Source organism: Euprymna scolopes, chromosome 18, assembly GCF_053919585.1.
Source record: "Euprymna scolopes isolate OS-2025 chromosome 18, ASM5391958v1, whole genome shotgun sequence".
Lineage (NCBI taxonomy): Eukaryota > Metazoa > Mollusca > Cephalopoda > Sepiida > Sepiolidae > Euprymna > Euprymna scolopes.
In genome coordinates this window covers 104,221,622-104,239,048 of record NC_136499.1, presented here as the reverse complement: position 1 = coordinate 104,239,048, position 17,427 = coordinate 104,221,622, and the positions used below count along the sequence as shown (strand labels likewise).

General features: G+C 40.0%; 60 non-coding genes across 60 annotated transcripts; all 60 read right to left on the bottom strand.

Moving 5' to 3' along the window:
- Positions 1–84: 84 nt before the first annotated feature.
- Trnak-cuu (transfer RNA lysine (anticodon CUU)) lies at positions 85–157 on the bottom strand. Its single transcript has one exon. It is a non-coding gene; the product is annotated as a tRNA-Lys (tRNA).
- A 234-nt stretch (positions 158–391) lies between these two features.
- Trnag-ucc (transfer RNA glycine (anticodon UCC)) lies at positions 392–463 on the bottom strand. The gene has a single exon. It is a non-coding gene; the product is annotated as a tRNA-Gly (tRNA).
- A 426-nt stretch (positions 464–889) lies between these two features.
- On the bottom strand, positions 890–961 carry Trnag-ucc (transfer RNA glycine (anticodon UCC)). The gene has a single exon. It is a non-coding gene; the product is annotated as a tRNA-Gly (tRNA).
- A 119-nt stretch (positions 962–1,080) lies between these two features.
- Positions 1,081–1,153, bottom strand: Trnak-cuu (transfer RNA lysine (anticodon CUU)). The gene has a single exon. It is a non-coding gene; the product is annotated as a tRNA-Lys (tRNA).
- Positions 1,154–1,389: 236 nt separating this feature from the next.
- On the bottom strand, positions 1,390–1,461 carry Trnag-ucc (transfer RNA glycine (anticodon UCC)). The gene has a single exon. It is a non-coding gene; the product is annotated as a tRNA-Gly (tRNA).
- Positions 1,462–1,580: 119 nt separating this feature from the next.
- Positions 1,581–1,653, bottom strand: Trnak-cuu (transfer RNA lysine (anticodon CUU)). The gene has a single exon. It is a non-coding gene; the product is annotated as a tRNA-Lys (tRNA).
- A 425-nt stretch (positions 1,654–2,078) lies between these two features.
- On the bottom strand, positions 2,079–2,151 carry Trnak-cuu (transfer RNA lysine (anticodon CUU)). Its single transcript has one exon. It is a non-coding gene; the product is annotated as a tRNA-Lys (tRNA).
- A 234-nt stretch (positions 2,152–2,385) lies between these two features.
- On the bottom strand, positions 2,386–2,457 carry Trnag-ucc (transfer RNA glycine (anticodon UCC)). Its single transcript has one exon. It is a non-coding gene; the product is annotated as a tRNA-Gly (tRNA).
- A 119-nt stretch (positions 2,458–2,576) lies between these two features.
- Trnak-cuu (transfer RNA lysine (anticodon CUU)) lies at positions 2,577–2,651 on the bottom strand. The gene has a single exon. It is a non-coding gene; the product is annotated as a tRNA-Lys (tRNA).
- Positions 2,652–2,885: 234 nt separating this feature from the next.
- On the bottom strand, positions 2,886–2,957 carry Trnag-ucc (transfer RNA glycine (anticodon UCC)). The gene has a single exon. It is a non-coding gene; the product is annotated as a tRNA-Gly (tRNA).
- Positions 2,958–3,076: 119 nt separating this feature from the next.
- Trnak-cuu (transfer RNA lysine (anticodon CUU)) lies at positions 3,077–3,149 on the bottom strand. Its single transcript has one exon. It is a non-coding gene; the product is annotated as a tRNA-Lys (tRNA).
- Positions 3,150–3,383: 234 nt separating this feature from the next.
- Trnag-ucc (transfer RNA glycine (anticodon UCC)) lies at positions 3,384–3,455 on the bottom strand. The gene has a single exon. It is a non-coding gene; the product is annotated as a tRNA-Gly (tRNA).
- A 119-nt stretch (positions 3,456–3,574) lies between these two features.
- Positions 3,575–3,647, bottom strand: Trnak-cuu (transfer RNA lysine (anticodon CUU)). Its single transcript has one exon. It is a non-coding gene; the product is annotated as a tRNA-Lys (tRNA).
- A 234-nt stretch (positions 3,648–3,881) lies between these two features.
- Positions 3,882–3,953, bottom strand: Trnag-ucc (transfer RNA glycine (anticodon UCC)). The gene has a single exon. It is a non-coding gene; the product is annotated as a tRNA-Gly (tRNA).
- A 119-nt stretch (positions 3,954–4,072) lies between these two features.
- Positions 4,073–4,145, bottom strand: Trnak-cuu (transfer RNA lysine (anticodon CUU)). Its single transcript has one exon. It is a non-coding gene; the product is annotated as a tRNA-Lys (tRNA).
- Positions 4,146–4,379: 234 nt separating this feature from the next.
- On the bottom strand, positions 4,380–4,451 carry Trnag-ucc (transfer RNA glycine (anticodon UCC)). Its single transcript has one exon. It is a non-coding gene; the product is annotated as a tRNA-Gly (tRNA).
- A 119-nt stretch (positions 4,452–4,570) lies between these two features.
- Trnak-cuu (transfer RNA lysine (anticodon CUU)) lies at positions 4,571–4,643 on the bottom strand. Its single transcript has one exon. It is a non-coding gene; the product is annotated as a tRNA-Lys (tRNA).
- A 234-nt stretch (positions 4,644–4,877) lies between these two features.
- On the bottom strand, positions 4,878–4,949 carry Trnag-ucc (transfer RNA glycine (anticodon UCC)). Its single transcript has one exon. It is a non-coding gene; the product is annotated as a tRNA-Gly (tRNA).
- Positions 4,950–5,068: 119 nt separating this feature from the next.
- On the bottom strand, positions 5,069–5,141 carry Trnak-cuu (transfer RNA lysine (anticodon CUU)). Its single transcript has one exon. It is a non-coding gene; the product is annotated as a tRNA-Lys (tRNA).
- A 234-nt stretch (positions 5,142–5,375) lies between these two features.
- On the bottom strand, positions 5,376–5,447 carry Trnag-ucc (transfer RNA glycine (anticodon UCC)). Its single transcript has one exon. It is a non-coding gene; the product is annotated as a tRNA-Gly (tRNA).
- A 119-nt stretch (positions 5,448–5,566) lies between these two features.
- Positions 5,567–5,639, bottom strand: Trnak-cuu (transfer RNA lysine (anticodon CUU)). The gene has a single exon. It is a non-coding gene; the product is annotated as a tRNA-Lys (tRNA).
- A 234-nt stretch (positions 5,640–5,873) lies between these two features.
- Trnag-ucc (transfer RNA glycine (anticodon UCC)) lies at positions 5,874–5,945 on the bottom strand. Its single transcript has one exon. It is a non-coding gene; the product is annotated as a tRNA-Gly (tRNA).
- Positions 5,946–6,064: 119 nt separating this feature from the next.
- Positions 6,065–6,137, bottom strand: Trnam-cau (transfer RNA methionine (anticodon CAU)). The gene has a single exon. It is a non-coding gene; the product is annotated as a tRNA-Met (tRNA).
- A 234-nt stretch (positions 6,138–6,371) lies between these two features.
- Positions 6,372–6,443, bottom strand: Trnag-ucc (transfer RNA glycine (anticodon UCC)). Its single transcript has one exon. It is a non-coding gene; the product is annotated as a tRNA-Gly (tRNA).
- A 119-nt stretch (positions 6,444–6,562) lies between these two features.
- On the bottom strand, positions 6,563–6,635 carry Trnak-cuu (transfer RNA lysine (anticodon CUU)). The gene has a single exon. It is a non-coding gene; the product is annotated as a tRNA-Lys (tRNA).
- A 425-nt stretch (positions 6,636–7,060) lies between these two features.
- Positions 7,061–7,133, bottom strand: Trnak-cuu (transfer RNA lysine (anticodon CUU)). The gene has a single exon. It is a non-coding gene; the product is annotated as a tRNA-Lys (tRNA).
- A 425-nt stretch (positions 7,134–7,558) lies between these two features.
- Positions 7,559–7,631, bottom strand: Trnam-cau (transfer RNA methionine (anticodon CAU)). Its single transcript has one exon. It is a non-coding gene; the product is annotated as a tRNA-Met (tRNA).
- A 234-nt stretch (positions 7,632–7,865) lies between these two features.
- On the bottom strand, positions 7,866–7,937 carry Trnag-ucc (transfer RNA glycine (anticodon UCC)). The gene has a single exon. It is a non-coding gene; the product is annotated as a tRNA-Gly (tRNA).
- Positions 7,938–8,056: 119 nt separating this feature from the next.
- Positions 8,057–8,129, bottom strand: Trnak-cuu (transfer RNA lysine (anticodon CUU)). The gene has a single exon. It is a non-coding gene; the product is annotated as a tRNA-Lys (tRNA).
- Positions 8,130–8,363: 234 nt separating this feature from the next.
- Trnag-ucc (transfer RNA glycine (anticodon UCC)) lies at positions 8,364–8,435 on the bottom strand. Its single transcript has one exon. It is a non-coding gene; the product is annotated as a tRNA-Gly (tRNA).
- Positions 8,436–8,554: 119 nt separating this feature from the next.
- Positions 8,555–8,627, bottom strand: Trnak-cuu (transfer RNA lysine (anticodon CUU)). The gene has a single exon. It is a non-coding gene; the product is annotated as a tRNA-Lys (tRNA).
- Positions 8,628–9,053: 426 nt separating this feature from the next.
- On the bottom strand, positions 9,054–9,126 carry Trnak-cuu (transfer RNA lysine (anticodon CUU)). Its single transcript has one exon. It is a non-coding gene; the product is annotated as a tRNA-Lys (tRNA).
- Positions 9,127–9,360: 234 nt separating this feature from the next.
- Trnag-ucc (transfer RNA glycine (anticodon UCC)) lies at positions 9,361–9,432 on the bottom strand. Its single transcript has one exon. It is a non-coding gene; the product is annotated as a tRNA-Gly (tRNA).
- Positions 9,433–9,551: 119 nt separating this feature from the next.
- Trnar-ccu (transfer RNA arginine (anticodon CCU)) lies at positions 9,552–9,624 on the bottom strand. Its single transcript has one exon. It is a non-coding gene; the product is annotated as a tRNA-Arg (tRNA).
- Positions 9,625–9,858: 234 nt separating this feature from the next.
- Trnag-ucc (transfer RNA glycine (anticodon UCC)) lies at positions 9,859–9,930 on the bottom strand. Its single transcript has one exon. It is a non-coding gene; the product is annotated as a tRNA-Gly (tRNA).
- A 119-nt stretch (positions 9,931–10,049) lies between these two features.
- Trnak-cuu (transfer RNA lysine (anticodon CUU)) lies at positions 10,050–10,122 on the bottom strand. Its single transcript has one exon. It is a non-coding gene; the product is annotated as a tRNA-Lys (tRNA).
- A 426-nt stretch (positions 10,123–10,548) lies between these two features.
- On the bottom strand, positions 10,549–10,621 carry Trnak-cuu (transfer RNA lysine (anticodon CUU)). Its single transcript has one exon. It is a non-coding gene; the product is annotated as a tRNA-Lys (tRNA).
- A 234-nt stretch (positions 10,622–10,855) lies between these two features.
- Trnag-ucc (transfer RNA glycine (anticodon UCC)) lies at positions 10,856–10,927 on the bottom strand. Its single transcript has one exon. It is a non-coding gene; the product is annotated as a tRNA-Gly (tRNA).
- Positions 10,928–11,046: 119 nt separating this feature from the next.
- On the bottom strand, positions 11,047–11,119 carry Trnak-cuu (transfer RNA lysine (anticodon CUU)). The gene has a single exon. It is a non-coding gene; the product is annotated as a tRNA-Lys (tRNA).
- Positions 11,120–11,355: 236 nt separating this feature from the next.
- Positions 11,356–11,427, bottom strand: Trnag-ucc (transfer RNA glycine (anticodon UCC)). Its single transcript has one exon. It is a non-coding gene; the product is annotated as a tRNA-Gly (tRNA).
- Positions 11,428–11,546: 119 nt separating this feature from the next.
- On the bottom strand, positions 11,547–11,619 carry Trnak-cuu (transfer RNA lysine (anticodon CUU)). The gene has a single exon. It is a non-coding gene; the product is annotated as a tRNA-Lys (tRNA).
- A 234-nt stretch (positions 11,620–11,853) lies between these two features.
- On the bottom strand, positions 11,854–11,925 carry Trnag-ucc (transfer RNA glycine (anticodon UCC)). Its single transcript has one exon. It is a non-coding gene; the product is annotated as a tRNA-Gly (tRNA).
- A 119-nt stretch (positions 11,926–12,044) lies between these two features.
- Positions 12,045–12,117, bottom strand: Trnak-cuu (transfer RNA lysine (anticodon CUU)). The gene has a single exon. It is a non-coding gene; the product is annotated as a tRNA-Lys (tRNA).
- A 426-nt stretch (positions 12,118–12,543) lies between these two features.
- Positions 12,544–12,616, bottom strand: Trnak-cuu (transfer RNA lysine (anticodon CUU)). The gene has a single exon. It is a non-coding gene; the product is annotated as a tRNA-Lys (tRNA).
- Positions 12,617–12,850: 234 nt separating this feature from the next.
- Positions 12,851–12,922, bottom strand: Trnag-ucc (transfer RNA glycine (anticodon UCC)). Its single transcript has one exon. It is a non-coding gene; the product is annotated as a tRNA-Gly (tRNA).
- Positions 12,923–13,041: 119 nt separating this feature from the next.
- On the bottom strand, positions 13,042–13,114 carry Trnak-cuu (transfer RNA lysine (anticodon CUU)). Its single transcript has one exon. It is a non-coding gene; the product is annotated as a tRNA-Lys (tRNA).
- A 234-nt stretch (positions 13,115–13,348) lies between these two features.
- Trnag-ucc (transfer RNA glycine (anticodon UCC)) lies at positions 13,349–13,420 on the bottom strand. The gene has a single exon. It is a non-coding gene; the product is annotated as a tRNA-Gly (tRNA).
- Positions 13,421–13,539: 119 nt separating this feature from the next.
- On the bottom strand, positions 13,540–13,612 carry Trnak-cuu (transfer RNA lysine (anticodon CUU)). The gene has a single exon. It is a non-coding gene; the product is annotated as a tRNA-Lys (tRNA).
- Positions 13,613–13,846: 234 nt separating this feature from the next.
- Positions 13,847–13,918, bottom strand: Trnag-ucc (transfer RNA glycine (anticodon UCC)). The gene has a single exon. It is a non-coding gene; the product is annotated as a tRNA-Gly (tRNA).
- A 119-nt stretch (positions 13,919–14,037) lies between these two features.
- Positions 14,038–14,110, bottom strand: Trnak-cuu (transfer RNA lysine (anticodon CUU)). The gene has a single exon. It is a non-coding gene; the product is annotated as a tRNA-Lys (tRNA).
- Positions 14,111–14,536: 426 nt separating this feature from the next.
- Positions 14,537–14,609, bottom strand: Trnak-cuu (transfer RNA lysine (anticodon CUU)). The gene has a single exon. It is a non-coding gene; the product is annotated as a tRNA-Lys (tRNA).
- Positions 14,610–14,843: 234 nt separating this feature from the next.
- On the bottom strand, positions 14,844–14,915 carry Trnag-ucc (transfer RNA glycine (anticodon UCC)). Its single transcript has one exon. It is a non-coding gene; the product is annotated as a tRNA-Gly (tRNA).
- Positions 14,916–15,034: 119 nt separating this feature from the next.
- Trnak-cuu (transfer RNA lysine (anticodon CUU)) lies at positions 15,035–15,107 on the bottom strand. The gene has a single exon. It is a non-coding gene; the product is annotated as a tRNA-Lys (tRNA).
- Positions 15,108–15,534: 427 nt separating this feature from the next.
- On the bottom strand, positions 15,535–15,607 carry Trnak-cuu (transfer RNA lysine (anticodon CUU)). The gene has a single exon. It is a non-coding gene; the product is annotated as a tRNA-Lys (tRNA).
- Positions 15,608–15,841: 234 nt separating this feature from the next.
- Positions 15,842–15,913, bottom strand: Trnag-ucc (transfer RNA glycine (anticodon UCC)). Its single transcript has one exon. It is a non-coding gene; the product is annotated as a tRNA-Gly (tRNA).
- A 119-nt stretch (positions 15,914–16,032) lies between these two features.
- Positions 16,033–16,105, bottom strand: Trnak-cuu (transfer RNA lysine (anticodon CUU)). Its single transcript has one exon. It is a non-coding gene; the product is annotated as a tRNA-Lys (tRNA).
- A 426-nt stretch (positions 16,106–16,531) lies between these two features.
- Positions 16,532–16,604, bottom strand: Trnak-cuu (transfer RNA lysine (anticodon CUU)). The gene has a single exon. It is a non-coding gene; the product is annotated as a tRNA-Lys (tRNA).
- A 180-nt stretch (positions 16,605–16,784) lies between these two features.
- On the bottom strand, positions 16,785–16,856 carry Trnag-ucc (transfer RNA glycine (anticodon UCC)). The gene has a single exon. It is a non-coding gene; the product is annotated as a tRNA-Gly (tRNA).
- Positions 16,857–16,975: 119 nt separating this feature from the next.
- Positions 16,976–17,048, bottom strand: Trnar-ccu (transfer RNA arginine (anticodon CCU)). Its single transcript has one exon. It is a non-coding gene; the product is annotated as a tRNA-Arg (tRNA).
- A 233-nt stretch (positions 17,049–17,281) lies between these two features.
- Positions 17,282–17,353, bottom strand: Trnag-ucc (transfer RNA glycine (anticodon UCC)). The gene has a single exon. It is a non-coding gene; the product is annotated as a tRNA-Gly (tRNA).
- Positions 17,354–17,427: the final 74 nt, after the last annotated feature.

Here is a 17,427-nt window from a genome sequence, read left to right as displayed (position 1 = left end):
TGAGTTGATATTCTAACAAAACTTGAAAATATTTTACATGTCTGGTAATGAACAGTTAATCATAAAAGTGACACAACAATACTTAGCCCGACGTGGGGCTCGAACCCACGACTCCGAGATTAAGAGTCTCGTGCTCTACCGACTGAGCTAGCCGGGCATTACCGATAGTTGCGGAAGGTAAAAAACTGAAATCCCTTTAAAAGTTAAACATCAAGTACTTTGTCCGTTTTATAATTCGTTGTCGAAACACGATTTCAGAATAAAAATCTGTTTGAAAGAATTGTTTTCGTACAACGTTTACTTTGTGTTTTTTAACCAGCATGCATCTTGAACATTTACCTTCTCTGACTGATGCAAAACATTATAACGATACCACGATGAAAAACATTGATGCGTCGGCCGGGAATCGAACCCGGATCGACTGCTTGGAAGGCAACCATGCTAACCGTTACACCACCGACGCTTTCGTTGCTTACGGACTATTCCACACAATGACGTTGAGTTGATATTCTAACAAAACTTGAAAATATTTTACATGTCTGGTAATGAACAGTTAATCATAAAAGTGACACAACAATACTTAGCCGGACGGAGGGCTTGAACCCACGACACCCAGATTAAGAGTCTCATGCTCTACCGACTGAGCTAGCCGGGCATTAGCGATAGTTGCGGAAGGTAAAAAACTGAAATCCGTTTAAAAGTTAAACATCAAGTACTTTGTCCGTTGTATAATTCGTTGTCGAAACACGATTTCAGAATAAAAATCTGTTTGAAAGAATTGTTTTCGTACAACGTTTACCTTGTGTTTTTTAACCAGCATGCATCTTGAACATTTACCTTCTCTGACTGATGCAAAACATTATAACGATATCACGATGAAAAACATTGATGCGTCGGCCGGGAATCGAACCCGGATCGACTGCTTGGAAGGCAACCATGCTAACCGTTACACCACCGACGCTTTCGTTGCTTACGGACTATTCCACACAATGACGTTGAGTTGATATTCTAACAAAACTTGAAAATATTTTACATGTCTGGTAATGAACAGTTCATCATAAAAGTGACACAACAATACTTAGCCCGACGTGGGGCTCGAACCCACGACTCCGAGTTTAAGAGTCTCGTGCTCTACCGACTGAGCTAGCCGGCCATTAGCGAGATATTCCCGGAAGGTAAAAAACTGAAACTCTTAAAAAGTTAAACATCAAGTACTTCGTCCGTTTTATAATTCGTTGTCGAAACACGATTTCAGAATAAAGATCTGTTTGAAAGAATTTTTTTTCGTACAACGTTTACCTTGTGTTTTTTAACCAGCATGCATCTTGAACATTTACCTTCTCTGACTGATGCAAAACATTATAACGATACCACGATGAAAAACATTGATGCGTCGGCCGGGAATCGAACGCGGATCGACTGCTTGGAAGGCAACCATGCTAACCATTACACCACCGACGCTTTCGTTGCTTACGGACTATTCCACACAATGACGTTGAGTTGATATTCTAACAAAACTTGAAAATATTTTACATGTCTGGTAATGAACAGTTAATCATAAAAGTGACACAACAATACTTAGCCCGACGTGGGGCTCGAACCCACGACTCCGAGATTAAGAGTCTCGTGCTCTACCGACTGAGCTAGCCGGGCATTAGCGATACTTGCGGAAGGTAAAAAACTGAAATCCCTTTAAAAGTTAAACATCAAGTACTTTGTCCGTTTTATAATTCGTTGTCGAAACACGATTTCAGAATAAAAATCTGTTTGAAAGAATTGTTTTCGTACAACGTTTACCTTGTGTTTTTTAACCAGCATGCATCTTGAACATTTACCTTCTCTGACTGATGCAAAACATTATAACGATACCACGATGAAAAACATTGATGCGTCGGCCGGGAATCGAACCCGGATCGACTGCTTGGAAGGCTTCCATGCTAACCGTTACACCACCGACGCTTTCGTTGCTTACGGACTATTCCACACAATGACGTTGAGTTGATATTCTAACAAAACTTGAAAATATTTTACATGTCTGGTAATGAACAGTTAATCATAAAAGTGACACAACAATACTTAGCCCGACGTAGGGCTCGAACCCACGACACCCAGATTAAGAGTCTCATGCTCTACCGACTGAGCTAGCCGGGCATTAGCGATAGTTGCGGAAGGTAAAAAACTGAAATCCCTTTAAAAGTTAAACATCAAGTACTTTGTCCGTTTTATAATTCGTTGTCGAAACACGATTTCAGAATAAAAATCTGTTTTAAAGAATTGTTTTCGTACAACGTTTACCTTGTGTTTTTTAACCAGCATGCATCTTGAACATTTACCTTCTCTGACTGATGCAAAACATTATAACGATACCACGATGAAAAACATTGATGCGTCGGCCGGGAATCGAACCCGGATCGACTGCTTGGAAGGCAACCATGCTAACCGTTACACCACCGACGCTTTCGTTGCTTACGGACTATTCCACACAATGACGTTGAGTTGATATTCTAACAAAACTTGAAAATATTTTACATGTCTGGTAATGAACAGTTAATCATAAAAGTGACACAACAATACTTAGCCCGACGTAGGGCTCGAACCCACGACACACTCAGATTAAGAGTCTCATGCTCTACCGACTGAGCTAGCCGGGCATTAGCGATAGTTGCGGAAGGTAAAAAACTGAAATCCCTTTAAAAGTTAAACATCAAGTACTTTGTCCGTTTTATAATTCGTTGTCGAAACACGATTTCAGAATAAAAATCTGTTTGAAAGAATTGTTTTCGTACAACGTTTACCTTGTGTTTTTTAACCAGCATGCATCTTTAACATTTACCTTCTCTGACTGATGCAAAACATTATAACGATACCACGATGAAAAACATTGATGCGTCGGCCGGGAATCGAACCCGGATCGACTGCTTGGAAGGCAACCATGCTAACCGTTACACCACCGACGCTTTCGTTGCTTACGGACTATTCCACACAATGACGTTGAGTTGATATTCTAACAAAACTTGAAAATATTTTACATGTCTGGTAATGAACAGTTAATCATAAACGTGACACAACAATACTTAGCCCGACGTGGGGCTCGAACCCACGACTCCGAGATTAAGAGTCTCGTGCTCTACCGACTGAGCTGGCCGGGCATTAGCGATAGTTGCGGAAGGTAAAAAACTGAAATCCCTTTAAAAGTTAAACATCAAGTACTTTGTCCGTTTTATAATTCGTTGTCGAAACACGATTTCAGAATAAAAATCTGTTTGAAAGAATTGTTTTCGTACAACGTTTACCTTGTGTTTTTTAACCAGCATGCATCTTGAACATTTACCTTCTCTGACTGATGCAAAACATTATAACGATACCACGATGAAAAACATTGATGCGTCGGCCGGGAATCGAACCCGGATCGACTGCTTGGAAGGCAACCATGCTAACCGTTACACCACCGACGCTTTCGTTGCTTACGGATTATTCCACACAATGACGTTGAGTTGATATTCTAACAAAACTTGAAAATATTTTACATGTCTGGTAATGAACAGTTAATCATAAAAGTGACACAACAATACTTAGCCCGACGTAGGGCTCGAACCCACGACACCCAGATTAAGAGTCTCATGCTCTACCGACTGAGCTAGCCGGGCATTAGCGATAGTTGCGGAAGGTAAAAAACTGAAATCCCTTTAAAAGTTAAACATCAAGTACTTTGTCCGTTTTATAATTCGTTGTCGAAACACGATTTCAGAATAAAAATCTGTTTGAAAGAATTGTTTTCGTACAACGTTTACCTTGTGTTTTTTAACCAGCATGCATCTTGAACATTTACCTTCTCTGACTGATGCAAAACATTATAACGATACCACGATGAAAAACATTGATGCGTCGGCCGGGAATCGAACCCGGATCGACTGCTTGGAAGGCAACCATGCTAACCGTTACACCACCGACGCTTTCGTTGCTTACGGACTATTCCACACAATGACGTTGAGTTGATATTCTAACAAAACTTGAAAATATTTTACATGTCTGGTAATGAACAGTTAATCATAAAAGTGACACAACAATACTTAGCCCGACGTGGGGCTCGAACCCACGACGCCGAGATTAAGAGTCTCGTGCTCTACCGACTGAGCTGGCCGGGCATTAGCGATAGTTGCGGAAGGTAAAAAACTGAAATCCCTTTAAAAGTTAAACATCAAGTACTTTGTCCGTTTTATAATTCGTTGTCGAAACACGATTTCAGAATAAAAATCTGTTTGAAAGAATTGTTTTCGTACAACGTTTACCTTGTGTTTTTTAACCAGCATGCATCTTGAACATTTACCTTCTCTGACTGATGCAAAACATTATAACGATACCACGATGAAAAACATTGATGCGTCGGCCGGGAATCGAACCCGGATCGACTGCTTGGAAGGCAACCATGCTAACCGTTACACCACCGACGCTTTCGTTGCTTACGGATTATTCCACACAATGACGTTGAGTTGATATTCTAACAAAACTTGAAAATATTTTACATGTCTGGTAATGAACAGTTAATCATAAAAGTGACACAACAATACTTAGCCCGACGTAGGGCTCGAACCCACGACACCCAGATTAAGAGTCTCATGCTCTACCGACTGAGCTAGCCGGGTATTAGCGATAGTTGCGGAAGGTAAAAAACTGAAATCCCTTTAAAAGTTAAACATCAAGTACTTTGTCCGTTTTATAATTCGTTGTCGAAACACGATTTCAGAATAAAAATCTGTTTGAAAGAATTGTTTTCGTACAACGTTTACCTTGTGTTTTTTAACCAGCATGCATCTTGAACATTTACCTTCACTGACTGATGCAAAACATTATAACGATACCACGATGAAAAACATTGATGCGTCGGCCGGGAATCGAACCCGGATCGACTGCTTGGAAGGCAACCATGCTAACCGTTACACCACCGACGCTTTCGTTGCTTACGGACTATTCCACACAATGACGTTGAGTTGATATTCTAACCAAACTTGAAAATATTTTACATGTCTGGTAATGAACAGTTAATCATAAAAGTGACACAACAATACTTAGCCCGACGTGGGCCTCGAACCCACGACTCCGAGATTAAGAATCTCGTGCTCTACTGACTGAGCTAGCCGGGCATTAGCGATATTTACAAAAAGTAAAAACCTGAAATCCCTTTAAAAGTTAAACATCAAGTACTTTGTCCGTTTTATAATTCGTTGTCGAAACACGATTTCAGAATAAAAATCTGTTTGAAAGAATTGTTTTCGTACAACGTTTACCTTGTGTTTTTTAACCAGCATTCATCTTGAACATTTACCTTCTCTGACTGATTCAAAACATTATAACGATACCACGATGAAAAACATTTATACGTCGGCCGGGAATCGAACCCGGATCGACTGCTTGGAAGGCAACCATGCTAACCGTTACACCACCGACGATTTCGTTGGTTACGGACTATTCCACACAATGACGTTGAGTTGATATTCTAACAAAACTTGAAAATATTTTACATGTCTGGTAATGAACAGTTAATCATAAAAGTGACACAACAATACTTAGCCCGACGTAGGGCTCGAACCCACGACACCCAGATTAAGAGTCTCATGCTCTACCGACTGAGCTAGCCGGGCATTAGCGATAGTTGCGGAAGGTAAAAAACTGAAATCCCTTTAAAAGTTAAACATCAAGTACTTTGTCCGTTTTATAATTCGTTGTCGAAACACGATTTCAGAATAAAAATCTGTTTGAAAGAATTGTTTTCGTACAACGTTTACCTTGTGTTTTTTAACCAGCATGCATCTTGAACTTTTACCTTCTCTGACTGATGCAAAACATTATAACGATACCACGATGAAAAACATTGATGCGTCGGCCGGGAATCGAACCCGGATCGACTGCTTGGAAGGCAACCATGCTAACCGTTACACCACCGACGCTTTCGTTGCTTACGGACTATTCCACACAATGACGTTGAGTTGATATTCTAACCAAACTTGAAAATATTTTACATGTCTGGTAATGAACAGTTAATCATAAAAGTGACACAACAATACTTAGCCCGACGTGGGCCTCGAACCCACGACTCCGAGATTATGAATCTCGTGCTCTACTGACTGAGCTAGCCGGGCATTAGCGATATTTACAAAAGGTAAAAAACTGAAATCCCTTTAAAAGTTAAACATAAAGTACTTTGTCCGTTTTATAATTCGTTGTCGAAACACGATTTCAGAAAAAAAAACTGTTTGAAAGAATTGTTTTCGTACAACGTTTACCTTGTGTTTTTTAACCAGCATGCATCTTGAACATTTACCTTCTCTGACTGATTCAAAACATTATAACGATACCACGATGAAAAACATTTATACGTCGGCCGGGAATCGAACCCGGATCGACTGCTTGGAAGGCAACCATGCTAACCGTTACACCACCGACGCTTTCGTTGCTTACGGACTATTCCACACAATGACGTTGAGTTGATATTCTAACAAAACTTGAAAATATTTTACATGTCTGGTAATGAACAGTTAATCATAAAAGTGACACAACAATACTTAGCCCGACGTGGGCGTCGAACCCACGACTCCGAGATTAAGATACTCGTGCTCTACCGACTGAGCTAGCCGGGCATTAGCGATATTTACAAAAGGTAAAAAACTGAAATCCCTTTAAAAGTTAAACATCAAGTACTTTGTCCGTTTTATAATTCGTTGTCGAAACACGATTTCAGAATAAAAATCTGTTGTAAAGAATTGTGTTCGTACAACGTTTACCTTGTGTTTTTTAACTAGCATGCATCTTGAACATTTACCTTCTCTGACTGATGCAAAACATTATAACGATACCACGATGAAAAACATTGATGCGTAGGCCGGGAATCGAACTCGGTTCGAGTGCTTGGAAGGCAACCATGCTAACCGTTACACCACCGACGCTTTCGTTGCTTACGGACTATTCCACACAATGACGTTGAGTTGATATTCTAACAAAACTTGAAAATATATTACATGTCTGGTAATGAACAGTTAATCATAAAAGTGACACAACAATACTTAGCCCGACGTGGGGCTCGAACCCACGACACCCAGATTAAGAGTCTCATGCTCTACCAACTGAGCTAGCCGGGCATTAGCGATAGTTGCGGAAGGTAAAAAACTGAAATCCCTTTAAAAGTTAAACATCAAGTACTTTGTCCGTTTTATAATTCGTTGTCGAAACACGATTTCAGAATAAAAATCTGTTTGAAAGAATTGTTTTCGTACAACGTTTACCTTGTGTTTTTTAACCAGCATGCATCTTGAACATTTACCTTCTCTGACTGATGCAAAACATTATAACGATACCACGATGAAAAACATTGATTCGTCGGCTGGGAATCGAACCCGGATCGACTGCTTGGAAGGCAACCATGCTAACCGTTACACCACCGACGCTTTCGTTGCTTACGGACTATTCCACACAATGGCGTTGAGTTGATATTCTAACCAAACTTGAAAATATTTTACATGTCTGGTAATGAACAGTTAATCATAAAAGTGACACAACAATACTTAGCCCGACGTGGGCCTCGAACCCACGACTCCGAGATTATGAATCTCGTGCTCTACTGACTGAGCTAGCCGGGCATTAGCGATATTTACAAAAGGTAAAAAACTCAAATCCCTTTAAAAGTTAAACATCAAGTACTTTGTCCGTTTTATAATTCGTTGTCGAAACACGATTTCAGAATAAAAATCTGTTTGAAAGAATTGTTTTCGTACAACGTTTACCTTGTGTTTTTTAACCAGCATGCATCTTGAACATTTACCTTCTCTGACTGATGCAAAACATTATAACGATACCACGATGAAAAACATTGATGCGTCGGCCGGGAATCGAACCCGGATCGACTTCTTGGAAGGCAACCATGCTAACCGTTACACCACCGACGCTTTCGTTGCATACGGATTATTCCACACAATGACGTTGAGTTGATATTCTAACAAAACTTGAAAATATTTTACATGTCTGGTAATGAACAGTTAATCATAAAAGTGACACAACAATACTTAGCCCGACGTAGGGCTCGAACCCACGACACCCAGATTAAGAGTCTCATGCTCTACCGACTGAGCTAGCCGGGCATTAGCGATAGTTGCGGAAGGTAAAAAACTGAAATCCCTTTAAAAGTTAAACATCAAGTACTTTGTCCGTTTTATAATTCGTTGTCGAAACACGATTTCAGAATAAAAATCTGTTTGAAAGAATTGTTTTCGTACAACGTTTACCTTGTGTTTTTTAACCAGCATGCATCTTGAACATTTACCTTCTCTGACTGATTCAAAACATTATAACGATACCACGATGAAAAACATTGATACGTCGGCCGGGAATCGAACCCGGATCGACTGCTTGGAAGGCAACCATGCTAACCGTTACACCACCGACGCTTTCGTTGCTTACGGACTATTCCACACAATGACGTTGAGTTGATATTCTAACAAAACTTGAAAATATTTTACATGTCTTGTAATGAACAGTTAATCATAAAAGTGACACAACAATACTTAGCCCGACGTAGGGCTCGAACCCACGACACCCAGATTAAGAGTCTCATGCTCTACCGACTGAGCTAGCCGGGCATTAGCGATATTACATGAAAGAAAAAAAAACAGAAACTCTTAAAAAGTTAAACATCAAGTACTTTGTCCGTTTTATAATTCGTTGTCGAAACACGATTTCAGAATAAAAATCTGTTTGAAAGAATTGTTTTACGACAACGTTTACCTTGTGTTTTTTAACTAGCATGGATCTTGAACATTTACCTTCTCTGACTGATGCAAAACATTATAACGATACCACGATGAAAAACATTGATGCGTCGGCCGGGAATCGAACCCGGATCGACTTCTTGGAAGGCAACCATGCGAACCGTTACAACACCGACGCTTTCGTTGCTTACGGACTATTCCACACAATGACGTTGAGTTGATATTCTAACAAAACTTGAAAATATTTTACATGTCTGGTAATGAACAGTTAATCATAAAAGTGACACAACAATACTTAGCCCGACGTGGGCCTCGAACCCACGACTCCGAGATTAAGATACTCGTGCTTTACCGACTGAGCTAGCCGGGCATTAGCGATATTTACAAAAAGTAAAAAACTGAAATCCCTTTAAAAGTTAAACATCAAGTACTTTGTCCGTTTTATAATTCGTTGTCGAAACACGATTTCAGAATAAAAATCTGTTTGAAAGAATTGTTTTACGACAACGTTTTCCTTGTGTTTTTTAACTAGCATGCATCTTGAACATTTACCTTCTCTGACTGATGCAAAACATTATAACGACACCACGATGAAAAACATTGATGCGTCGGCCGGGAATCGAACCCGGATCGACTGCTTGGAAGGCAACCATGCTAACCGTTACACCACCGACGCTTTCGTTGCTTACGGACTATTCCACACAATGACGTTGAGTTGATATTCTAACAAAACTTGAAAATATTTTACATGTCTGGTAATGAACAGTTAATCATAAAAGTGACACAACAATACTTAGCCCGACGTGGGCCTCGAACCCACGACTCCAAGATAAGGAGTCTCGTGCTCTACCGACTGAGCTAGCCGGGCATTAGCGATATTTACAAAAGGTAAAAAACTAAAATCCCTTTAAAAGTTAAACATCAAGTACTTTGTCCGTTTTATAATTCGTTGTCGAAACACGATTTCAGAATAAAAATCTGTTTGAAAGAATTGTGTTCGTACAACGTTTACCTTGTGTTTTTTAACTAGCATGCATCTTGAACATTTACCTTCTCTGACTGATGCAAAACATTATAACGATACCATGATGAAAAACATTGATGCGTCGGCCGGGAATCGAACTCGGATCGAGTGCTTGGAAGGCAACCATGCTAACCGTTACACCACCGACGCTTTCGTTGCTTACGGACTATTCCACACAATGACGTTGAGTTGATATTCTAACAAAACTTGAAAATATATTACATGTCTGGTAATGAACAGATAAACATAAAAGTGACACAACAATACTTAGCCCGACGTGGGGCTCGAACCCACGACTCCGAGATTAAGAGTCTCGTGCTTTACCGACTGAGCTAGCCGGGGATTAGCGAGATATTTACGGAAGGTAAAAAACTGAAACTCTTAAAAAGTTAAACATCAAGTACTTTGTCCGTTTTATAATTCGTTGTCGAAACACGATTTCAGAATAAAAATCTGTTTGAAAGAATTGTTGTCGTACAACGTTTACCTTGTGTTTTTTAACCAGCATGCATCTTGAACATTTACCTTCTCTGACTGATGCAAAACATTATAACGATACCACGATGAAAAACATTGATGCGTCGGCCGGAAATCTAACCCGGATCGACTTCTTGGAAGGCAACCATGCTAACCGTTACACCACCGACGCTTTCGTTGCTTACGGATTATTCCACACAATGACGTTGAGTCTATATTCTAACAAAACTTGAAAATATTTTACATGTCTGGTAATGAACAGTTAATCATAAAAGTGACACAACAATACTTAGCCCGACGTAGGGCTCGAACCCATGACACCCAGATTAAGAGTCTCATGCCCTACCGACTGAGCTAGCCGGGCATTAGCGATAGTTGCGGAAGGTAAAAAACTGAAATCCCTTTAAAAGTTAAACATCAAGTACTTTGTCCGTTTTATAATTCGTTGTCGAAACACGATTTCAGAATAAAAATCTGTTTGAAAGAATTGTTTTCGTACAACGTTTACCTTGTGTTTTTTAACCAGCATGCATCTTGAACATTTACCTTCTCTGACTGATGCAAAACATTATAACGATACCACGATGAAAAACATTGATGCGTCGGCCGGGAATCGAACCCGGATCGACTGCTTGGAAGGCAACCATGCTACCCGTTACACCACCGACGCTTTCGTTGCTTACGGACTATTCCACACAATGACGTTGAGTTGATATTCTAACAAAACTTGAAAATATTTTACATGTCTGGTAATGAACAGTTAATCATAAAAGTGACACAACAATACTTAGCCCGACGTGGGGCTCGAACCCACGACTCCGAGATTAAGAGTCTCGTGCTCTACCGACTGAGCTAGCCGGGCATTAGCGAGATATTCACGGAAGTTAAAAAACTGAAACTCTTAAAAAGTTAAACATCAAGTACTTTGTCCGTTTTATAATTCGTTGTCGAAACACGATTTCAGAATAAAAATCTGCTTGAAAGAATTTTTTTTCGTACAACGTTTACCTTGTGTTTTTTAACCAGCATGCATCTTGAACATTTACCTTCTCTGACTGATGCAAAACATTATAACGATACCACGATGAAAAACATTGATGCGTCGGCCGGGAATCGAACGCGGATCGACTGCTTGGAAGGCAACCATGCTAACCGTTACACCACCGACGCTTTCGTTGCTTACGGATTATTCCACACAATTACGTTGAGTTGATATTCTAACAAAACTTGAAAATATTTTACATGTCTGGTAATGAACAGTTAATCATAAAAGTGACACAACAATACTTAGCCCGACGTAGGGCTCGAACCCACGACACCCAGATTAAGAGTCTCATGCTCTACCGACTGAGCTAGCCGGGCATTAGCGATAGTTGCGGAAGGTAAAAAACTGAAATCCCTTTAAAAGTTAAACATCAAGTACTTTGTCCGTTTTATAATTCGTTGTCGAAACACGATTTCAGAATAAAAATCTGTTTGAAAGAATTGTTTTCGTACAACGTTTACCTTGTGTTTTTTAACCAGCATGCATCTTGAACATTTACCTTCTCTGACTGATGCAAAACATTATAACGATACCACGATGAAAAACGTTGATGCGTCGGCCGGGAATCGAACCCGGATCGACTGCTTGGAAGGCAACCATGCTAACCGTTACACCACCGACGCTTTCGTTGCTTACGGACTATTCCACACAATGACGTTGAGTTGATATTCTAACAAAACTTGAAAATATATTACATGTCTGGTAATGAACAGATAAACATAAAAGTGACACAACAATACTTAGCCCGACGTGGGGCTCGAACCCACGACTCCGAGATTAAGAGTCTCGTGCTTTACCGACTGAGCTAGCCGGGGATTAGCGAGATATTTACGGAAGGTAAAAAACTGAAACTCTTAAAAAGTTAAACATCAAGTACTTTGTCCGTTTTATAATTCGTTGTCGAAACACGATTTCAGAATAAAAATCTGTTTGAAAGAATTGTTTTCGTACAACGTTTACCTTGTGTTTTTTAACCAGCATGCATCTTGAACATTTACCTTCTCTGACTGATGCAAAACATTATAACGATACCACGATGAAAAACATTGATGCGTCGGCCGGAAATCTGACCCGGATCGACTTCTTGGAAGGCAACCATGCTAACCGTTACACCACCGACGCTTTCGTTGCTTACGGATTATTCCACACAATGACGTTGAGTCTATATTCTAACAAAACTTGAAAATATTTTACATGTCTGGTAATGAACAGTTAATCATAAAAGTGACACAACAATACTTAGCCCGACGTAGGGCTCGAACCCATGACACCCAGATTAAGAGTCTCATGCTCTACCGACTGAGCTAGCCGGGCATTAGCGATAGTTGCGGAAGATAAAAAACTGAAATCCCTTTAAAAGTTAAACATCAAGTACTTTGTCCGTTTTATAATTCGTTGTCGAAACACGATTTCAGAATAAAAATCTGTTTGAAAGAATTGTTTTCGTACAACGTTTACCTTGTGTTTTTTAACCAGCATGCATCTTGAACATTTACCTTCTCTGACTGATGCAAAACATTATAACGATACCACGATGAAAAACGTTGATGCGTCGGCCGGGAATCGAACCCGGATCGACTGCTTGGAAGGCAACCATGCTAACCGTTACACCACCGACGCTTTCGTTGCTTACGGACTATTCCACACAATGACGTTGAGTTGATATTCTAACAAAACTTGAAAATATTTTACATGTCTGGTAATGAACATTTAATCATAAAAGTGACACAACAATACTTAGCCCGACGTAGGGCTCGAACCCACGACACCCAGATTAAGAGTCTCATGCTCTACCGACTGAGCTAGCCGGGCATTAGCGATACTTGCGGAAGGTAAAAAACTGAAATCCCTTTAAAAGTTAAACATCAAGTACTTTGTCCGTTTTATAATTCGTTGTCGAAACACGATTTCAGAATAAAAATCTGTTTGAAAGAATTGTTTTCGTACAACGTTTACCTTGTGTTTTTTAACCAGCATGCATCTTGAACATTTACCTTCTCTGACTGATGCAAAACATTATAACGATACCACGATGAAAAACGTTGATGCGTCGGCCGGGAATCGAACCCGGATCGACTGCTTGGAAGGCAACCATGCTAACCGTTACACCACCGACGCTTTCGTTGCTTACGGACTATTCCACACAATGACGTTGAGTTGATATTCTAACCAAACTTGAAAATATTTTACATGTCTGGTAATGAACAGTTAATCATAAAAGTGACACAACAATACTTAGCCCGACGTATGGCTCGAACCCACGACACCCAGATTAAGAGTCTCATGCTCTACCGACTGAGCTAGCCGGGCATTAGCGATAGTTGCGGAAGGTAAAAAACTGAAATCCCTTTAAAAGTTAAACATCAAGTACTTTGTCCGTTTTATAATTCGTTGTCGAAACACGATTTCAGAATAAAAATCTGTTTGAAAGAATTGTTTTCGTACAACGTTTACCTTGTGTTTTTTAACCAGCATGCATCTTGAACATTTACCTTCTCTGACTGATGCAAAACATTATAACGATACCACGATGAAAAACATTGATGCGTCGGCCGGGAATCGAACCCGGATCGACTGCTTGGAAGGCAACCATGCTACCCGTTACACCACCGACGCTTTCGTTGCTTACGGACTATTCCACACAATGACGTTGAGTTGATATTCTAACAAAACTTGAAAATATTTTACATGTCTGGTAATGAACAGATAAACATAAAAGTGACACAACAATACTTAGCCCGACGTGGGGCTCGAACCCACGACTCCGAGATTAAGAGTCTCGTGCTTTACCGACTGAGCTAGCCGGGGATTAGCGAGATATTTACGGAAGGTAAAAAACTGAAACTCTTAAAAAGTTAAACATCAAGTACTTTGTCCGTTTTATAATTCGTTGTCGAAACACGATTTCAGAATAAAAATCTGTTTGAAAGAATTGTTTTCGTACAACGTTTACCTTGTGTTTTTTAACCAGCATGCATCTTGAACATTTACCTTCTCTGACTGATGCAAAACATTATAACGATACCACGATGAAAAACATTGATGCGTCGGCCGGAAATCTAACCCGGATCGACTTCTTGGAAGGCAACCATGCTAACCGTTACACCACCGACGCTTTCGTTGCTTACGGATTATTCCACACAATGACGTTGAGTCTATATTCTAACAAAACTTGAAAATATTTTACATGTCTGGTAATGAACAGTTAATCATAAAAGTGACACAACAATACTTAGCCCGACGTAGGGCTCGAACCCATGACACCCAGATTAAGAGTCTCATGCTCTACCGACTGAGCTAGCCGGGCATTAGCGATAGTTGCGGAAGGTAAAAAACTGAAATCCCTTTAAAAGTTAAACATCAAGTACTTTGTCCGTTTTATAATTCGTTGTCGAAACACGATTTCAGAATAAAAATCTGTTTGAAAGAATTGTTTTCGTACAACGTTTACGTTGTGTTTTTTAACCAGCATGCATCTTGAACATTTACCTTCTCTGACTGATGCAAAACATTATAACGATACCACGATGAAAAACATTGATGCGTCGGCCGGGAATCGAACCCGGATCGACTGCTTGGAAGGCAACCATGCTAACCGTTACACCACCGACGCTTTCGTTGCTTACGGACTATTCCACACAATGACGTTGAGTTGATATTCTAACAAAACTTGAAAATATTTTACATGTCTGGTAATGAACAGTTAATCATAAAAGTGACACAACAATACTTAGCCCGACGTAGGGCTCGAACCCACGACACCCAGATTAAGAGTCTCATGCTCTACCGACTGAGCTAGCCGGGCATTAGCGAGATATTCACGGAAGGTAAAAAACTAAAACTCTTTAAAAGTTAAACATCAAGTACTTTGTCCGTTTTATAATTCGTTGTCGAAACACGATTTCAGAATAAAAATCTGCTTGAAAGAATTTTTTTTCGTACAACGTTTACCTTGTGTTTTTTAACCAGCATGCATCTTGAACATTTACCTTCTCTGACTGATGCAAAACATTATAACGATACCACGATGAAAAACATTGATGCGTCGGCCGGGAATCGAACGCGGATCGACTGCTTGGAAGGCAACCATGCTAACCGTTACACCACCGACGTTTTCGTTGCTTACGGACTATTCCACACAATGACGTTGAGTTGATATTCTAACAAAACTTGAAAATATTTTACATGTCTGGTAATGAACAGTTAATCATAAAAGTGACACAACAATACTTAGCCCGACGTAGGGCTCGAACCCACGACACCCAGATTAAGAGTCTCGTGCTCTACCGACTGAGCTAGCCGGGCATTAGCGATAGTTGCGGAAGGTAAAAAACTGAAATCCCTTTAAAAGTTAAACATCAAGTACTTTGTCCGTTTTATAATTCGTTGTCGAAACACGATTTCAGAATAAAAATCTGTTTGAAAGAATTGTTTTCGTACAACGTTTACCTTGTGTTTTTTAACCAGCATGCATCTTGAACATTTACCTTCTCTGACTGATGCAAAACATTATAACGATACCACGATGAAAAACATTGATGCGTCGGCCGGGAATCGAACCCGGGTCGACTGCTTGGAATGCAACCATGCTAACCGTTACACCACCGACGCTTTCGTTGCTTACGGACTATTCCACACAATGACGTTTAGTTGATATTCTAACAAAACTTGAAAATATTTTACATGTCTGGTAATGAACAGTTAATCATAAAAGTGACACAACAATACTTAGCCCGACGTGGGGCTCGAACCCACGACACCCAGATTAAGAGTCTCATGCTCTACCGACTGAGCTAGCCGGGCATTAGCGATAGTTGCGGAAGGTAAAAAACTGAAATCCCTTTAAAAGTTAAACATCAAGTACTTTGTCCGTTTTATAATTCGTTGTCGAAACACGATTTCAGAATAAAAATCTGCTTGAAAGAATTTTTTTTCGTACAACGTTTACCTTGTGTTTTTTAACCAGCATGCATCTTGAACATTTACCTTCTCTGACTGATGCAAAACATTATAACGATACCACGATGAAAAACATTGATGCGTCGGCCGGTAATCGAACGCGGATCGACTGCTTGGAAGGCAACCATGCTAACCGTTACACCACCGACGCTTTCGTTGCTTACGGACTATACCACACAATGACGTTGAGTTGATATTCTAACAAAACTTGAAAATATTTTACATGTCTGGTAATGAACAGTTAATCATAAAAGTGACACAACAATACTTAGCCCGACGTAGGGCTCGAACCCACGACACCCAGATTAAGAGTCTCGTGCTCTACCGACTGAGCTAGCCGGGCATTAGCGATAGTTGCGGAAGGTAAAAAACTGAAATCCCTTTAAAAGTTAAACATCAAGTACTTTGTCCGTTTTATAATTCGTTGTCGAAACACGATTTCAGAATAAAAAATGCATCTTGAACATTTACCTTCTCTGACTGATGCAAAACATTATAACGACACCACGATGAAAAACATTGATGCGTCGGCCGGGAATCGAACCCGGATCGACTGCTTGGAAGGCAACCATGCTAACCGTTACACCACCGACGCTTTCGTTGCTTACGGACTATTCCACACAATGACGTTGAGTTGATATTCTAACAAAACTTGAAAATATTTTACATGTCTGGTAATGAACAGTTAATCATAAAAGTGACACAACAATACTTAGCCCGACGTGGGCCTCGAACCCACGACTCCAAGATAAGGAGTCTCGTGCTCTACCGACTGAGCTAGCCGGGCATTAGCGATATTTACAAAAGGTAAAAAACTAAAATCCCTTTAAAAGTTAACATCAAGTACTTTGTCCGTTTTATAATTCGTTGTCGAAACACGATTTCAGAATAAAAATCTGTTTGAAAGAATTGTGTTCGTACAACGTTTACCTTGTGTTTTTTAACTAGCATGCATCTTGAACATTTACCTTCTCTGACTGATGCAAAACATTATAACGATACCATGATGAAAAACATTGATGCGTCGGCCGGGAATCGAACTCGGATCGAGTGCTTGGAAGGCAACCATGCTAACCGTTACACCACCGACGCCTTCGTTGCTTACGGACTATTCCACACAATGACGTTGAGTTGATATTCTAACAAAACTTGAAAATATTTTACAT